Below are 6,267 nucleotides of genomic sequence, written 5' to 3' on the forward strand. Positions count from 1 at the left end.
ATATACAGCTCTGGAAAAAAATAAGAGACTTAAAATTATAAGTTTCTTTAATATTACCAAATTGAAAACCTTTGTATTATAATTAAGAAGAAGATGGATGCCATCAAACCAAGCTGAACTGCTTACATTTTTTCACCAGGAGTGGAATAAAGGTATCCAAAAGCAGTGTGTAAGACTGGTGGAGAGGAACATACCAAGATGCACGAAAACTGTGATTAAAAACCAGGGTTATTCCACCAAATATCGATTTCTAAACTCTTATAACTTGATGAATATGAACTTGTTTATTGTTTTGCATTATTTGAGGTGTGAAAGCTCTGCATTATTTTTGTTATTTCAGCCATTTCTCATTTTCTGTAAATAAATGTCCTAAATTCTAATATTTTTATTTGGAATTTGGGAGAAATGTTGTCCGTAGTTTATAAAATAAAACAACAATGTTAATTTTATACCTAACAATGTTAATTTTATACCATATACCCATAAATAGCAAAATCAGAGAAACTGAAGTGGTCTCTTGATTTTGTCCAGAGCTGTTTATGTCACACTCAAGTTTCCCACTTGTAAAAACATAATTCTAATGGGAGCCAAGTTCATCATAACATTTGATGGTCGCTGGATTAGTTTTCAAATATTTTAATTTTCCTTTTACTTAGTTAAGCAGTTTTAGTCTGAATTAGAGCATTACTCAAACAGGTTTATTTATTGTACACCAACTCTACCTCTTTACAACCCAGCTGATGCTCTTAAACATTAACTAAACCTGTGTTCCATGTGACTCTACCTGATAAATCTGATTTTGAAAATCCAGCCAAGATATGCAAAGCTATCTCTATCTAAGTAACAGGTGCTACTTTGAAGTGTTAGTTTAACACTTTTTACTAAGCAATTCCATATGTTTTTCTTCATAGTTTGGATTATTTTAATAATAATCTACAATCTGCAGAACATTTTCAAATAATGAAAAGCCACACTTTGGACTGTTACTTTATGTCATATATTGCATTTACATATTGACTGGGTTCTTACCCATATGTACCCTGGGTTACCCTGGGTTTTTTCCCAATATCTTTTGAGGGCAACCAGGACAGGACAGTAAAACTGAATCTGACCTAAGAAAGGTAAGTGGTTACATCATCAGAGGATAGCTCCTCACTGTTCACGGCACAGGTTGTGTCTGCCAGCACAAACCACTGAATCACTGCATTTGAAAGAACTGTTCACAGGCCAGATGTGTAACTCCTCAGTGCTGAATTAAAGCCAGAATCTCTACTCTTCCCTTGACATATCATACAAGCTTTGAGAGGAATCTGGAGTTTAGATCCTAAGAAAATAAACGTATTGTTATTTATTTTTAAGCCCTTATGTACAAATTAGAAACCAGGGATCCATCTACCTAAATTATAACCATTAGAAGCAATAACATTAAATCCTCCTGTCTAATACTGAGCAGGTCCACCTCATACTGCAAAAGCAGCTCTGAGCTGTAAAAGCAAGATGTCTAAAAATGTCTTACAGTATCTGGCATTAAGATGAACATTAGGCCTTGAGCCTTTGGGCCCTGGACTACACAGCATTTTGAATGGAGATTTTCCTAGTTTTAGTTTTATGTTTTCACACCTGAAGTTTGTTTTTCTGGTCAGAATCAATTGATAAGTTGATTTACTTCAACTTCAGTTTGTTTTGTTTTCACACAGGTACAAACTTAAACACCAAAATGTGAACCAATAAACAACACAAGCACATTGTTTTCACTGATTGTTTGTTCATAGCTGTAGTATTTATCTAAGTAATTAATCAGGTTTAACTGCACCTGAACAGCCATTTAACTCAAATAAAATGAGTTCACTTAATAGTTGGGTTGGATTGAGACCAGATCACATTCAAATTCACCACAAGCGAACCACTCCGAAGTTTGTTTGGAACCAGACCATGACCACTTCCTTTCGTGGGTCTCGGTATGGTTGTTTTATTCCACATTTGAGTGCGATTACTGTTTTCACACCTGCTGAAACAAATCACACCAATGAACCAAAGTCTGATTTAACCAGACTAAAAAAGTGTCGGCGTGAAAATGCCCTTAGGAACTTCTGAAAGTTCTACCAGAAGACTCTAATGCCACGTCTCTCTTTATATTCTTCAGTCACCAGCTTCTACCTTTAAAAGAGCGGCACTTACACATTCACTTTGTTGCTTGCAAAAGCTGACATCTCATCTTTTCTCCACACTGCCTTAAAGTCAGTTCTGCCAGAGTCTGCCAGGGTAGGCCCTGCCCCTGCTTCTTATAACCAGGCAAACCAAGCAACAGCTTGGGACCCCAGTCCAGAGGAGGGCCCTAGAAGGCTTTCCAATTTTAAAGATCCACTAAACCCTAAACCATATTATTTTCATTACGTTTTTTTCATTACATGAAGTAATGAAACATATCCGTCCTGCTTAACATTTTTATAAACATTTCCTAACCTTAAAATAATGCTTTTGTTGCGGTCTCTTCTGCCTCTGCAGGTGAGGATGATGTGTCTGTGTACTTTTGTACACAAATACTCATAATATAGAGATCAACCAATCAATAATACCACCCCCCTGCTGATGTCCAACCAGCGGCAGCTCAGCCAATCAGCTCTCCCTCCTGCCCTGCTTCTAAACCCATACATCACCCAGTGCCACTCCCAAACTACACCTCTCATTTTTTAGCCTTTTTTACATTTGAGTTGAGGGTGGAGTCAGCAAAAATCTGAGTGTTTGGTATCCCTTTAAACCTAAAGCAGCAGCCTTGTGAAAATTTTTAGTGACAGTGAGTGAAACCTAATTTCCAAAGGGATCCCTCCCGGACTCCATTCACTTTAAACAGCATGCATACAAATATGAGGGGGAGGTGGGGCCTTTGCCAAAGCTTTAAAGTTACAATTACAGTATCACTCAAAGGTTTAAACACACCTGTTCTCATTTAATGTTTTCTTCTTTTTATGTTTTGCATTGTTCATATTGGAATAATATTGAAGACATTAAAGCTATATAGTGACGTGGAACCAGAATATGTTTTATAATTTAGATTTTTCTAAGACAGATCTGCACACTCTTGGCATTTTAATCTCAGTATGTTCATGAGGTGGAGTCACCTGGAATAGTTTTCTCAGCATCCTAAAGGAGTTCGTGGAGGTGGTGAACAATAGTTGCTGCTTTTCCTTCACGCTGTGAAGCTTCATCTCATCCCAAGTCACCCATATACACTATAATATATTGCACTCATTGACGGTGCTGCTGGAACCAGATAATCAATGTTACTCACCTCACCTGTGGCTTTAACGTTAAGGTTAGAAGTCCAGTGTTTCTCTGTCCGTCATTAGTGACCTTTTTTCACTAATGGGAAAAACAGTCTGATGAAAGACCTCCGTCCCTCTGACTCATTTTTACGGAGTTTCCCGGACCACCATGAGCCCTCCGGCTCAACCAGAAACATGACATCAACCCCAGTTTACACCACCTCAGCTCCATTTAGGGCAGTGTGGTTGTTGCTGTTGGCATCTATGAACCCTGAAATGAGATTAGAGCTTGTGAACGTACAGTACTGCGTAACAATAATGAAGTGAACCCATGAGCAGCTTTCACAACGTCATGCTCAGGGTCTAATGAAGGATCATTGCTCATAAACTCTGGAGTCCATCCAGCAAATTTCATCCACTCTGATTTACTATCGTATAAAAGCAGTGCGTTTCATTGCTGCTATTTTTCTGGGGTTTTTTTTCTATGATATCCTTGTTTAACCTTCTGTTACTCTCCTGATAACTGGCTTGTAGGACACCTTCAGAGGTGATGAGGGGGACCTATACAACATAAGATGGGCCAGTCCAACGAAAGGGTGCCATTTGTTTGTTGTAAATCTTCCAAATTAAACTTTTTTTTTTTTATCTTTTTTCAACTCTGAATCCAATAACACATACAGTCCAGGCCAAAAGTTTGGACACACCTTCTCATTCAATATGTTTTCTTTATTTTCATGACTATTTACATTGTAGATTCTCACTAAAGGCATCAAAACTATGAATGAACACATGTGGGGTTTTATGTACTTAACAAAAAACTACCTGCACAGTCACCGGACCTGAACCTAATCCAGATGGTTTGGGGTGAGCTGGACCGCAGAGTGAAGGCAAATGGGCAACAAGTGCTAATAAACACCTCTGGGAACTCCTTCAAGACTGTTGGAAAACCATTTCAGGTGACCACCTCCTACAGCACTTTGAGAGAATGATGCCAAGAGTGTGCAAATCAGTAATCAGAATCAAGTACAAACTCCACATGTTCATTCATAGTTTTAATGCCTTCAGTGAGAATCTACAATGTAAATAGTCATGAAAATAAAGAAAACGCATTGAAAAAGAGAAGGTGTGTCTAAACTTTCGGCCTGTACTGTATATTTAACTATTAAAACATGTACTGGTAATACTCAGGCAGCTTTACTTCATTTTTTACGAGGTTACTAAGACGAAGATGGTTACAAAACTCATGTGACATTTAAAAAGCATATTTAAAAGCAAGTCCGGTAATTCCTTTCATTTGCTCTCAAGAAAGTCTTTATTTTAAAGGAATGGTTAACTGCATGTTCAAATAATTGATATTATGACAAAAAAAATCACCCCTGTTAATGGCACTCATTCCTGTTACTGGAACTCACTCCTGTTACTGACACTCATTCCTGTTACATTTTGTAAGGTTTGAATTACAGGAATAAAAGAAACAGGAATGAGTTTTTAGCAAAGAACTTGCAAAATTAATAAAATAATAGCTAAAAATTCACATTCTAGTAATTTTCCCAAAATGTGTACTTAAAAAAAAACAAAAGAAAAAAAATTCTCAAAACAAAAATCTGAGAATTAATTTAGGTAACAGGAAAGAGTGTTGAGATTTTTCAGATGGGGTAATGTTTTACTGTAACAGGAGTGAAACCCAGGGGCACAACTAAAACGTGTATTTTAACTTAAATATTATGCATTTATTATGAAAAAAAAACAGGTGGGATTTGGACTATCAAAAATGAATTTAAATATATATATTTTTTTTATGGAAAAGTATATAGTTAGATAGTGGGGATGGGTAACAAATGCTATTTCAGTGTTCTAAGTAGGTTTTTTTTTATTACATTTTTTTCTTTTGCAGTTATGTCAGTGCTTACTAATAAAATGTATTTTAAAGTTATTTTGTGTGCACATTTATACATGTAATTTCCTGGGGACAGAAATGGCACCGATTCGGCCAGATACATAGTTTTAATAAAACCATTTGTTACCGTTTATTTATCTTTTATGATTTTAATCTAAAATAATTTTTTGTTCCTCATTATTCTTCTATTTTGTCCCTAAAATGCTTATTTAATGCTTAATTTATCTGTGGTTACAGTTCACCTTATGCAGCTGCAGTCCGTCACCTCATCTTACCAGCACACAGTAGACTGGTGAAGGTGTGGGTTTGGTGTCCAGAACCCTAAGCGTGATTTATATCGGCCACCTCGTAACTCACTACAGCCACCAAAGATGAGCCGGGCCCACACCATCAGAAAACTATGTGTGGGAATCCATAATCCTGCTAAAAGGCCTAACTATAGTGTGTGCTATTATGGTTAATGTGGCAGTAAGCCACCAGCTTGAGGCTTGGGAACCTGATGGCTCTGGCAAGGTCCCGAGCTCGGAGGAGCTCCGCTGTGGTCTGACAGCAGAGTGCCGAGGAAGAGTTCACGTGTCAGATTTATTTACTGGAAAAACCCCGTAAACTCGGTGGCCTTTATGTGATTTACTGCTTAAATATATGTATCAGGAAAGATACAAAGCATGTGTCTTTACATTTCAAATTCAACTGTACACTGTATTGTAGCGCCACCTCTGTCTATATCACTATACCTACATTTAGAATGTGCTATTCAGGAACCAATATGTATTATATTTTCTGTAGTTAAAAAAAAATTATCAGGATGTGTCATCAGATTTTCAGCTTTAGCCAGTATGTTGTTTTTTAAATTGTCTGTTATGGAGTGGAAATCTTCTAAATGGCTAAACTAAGTAAACTGAAAAAAAAAGCAAATAAAAATTGATAGATGGAGACCCCTTAGAGCCGAGAAGGACTACAAGACTACGGATGCCAAACAGACTAATTGTGTCCTGAACAGGTAAGCACTCAGCTTCAGCTAATATTGTTAATTCTTAAATCTATCACAATCACTAGTAGGGATGGGCATTCTTAAAAATCACTACATTAGAGGACTCACATTGGGTT

This window comes from Astyanax mexicanus, chromosome 4 (genome assembly GCF_023375975.1).
Source record: "Astyanax mexicanus isolate ESR-SI-001 chromosome 4, AstMex3_surface, whole genome shotgun sequence".
Classification (NCBI taxonomy): Eukaryota; Metazoa; Chordata; class Actinopteri; order Characiformes; family Acestrorhamphidae; genus Astyanax; species Astyanax mexicanus.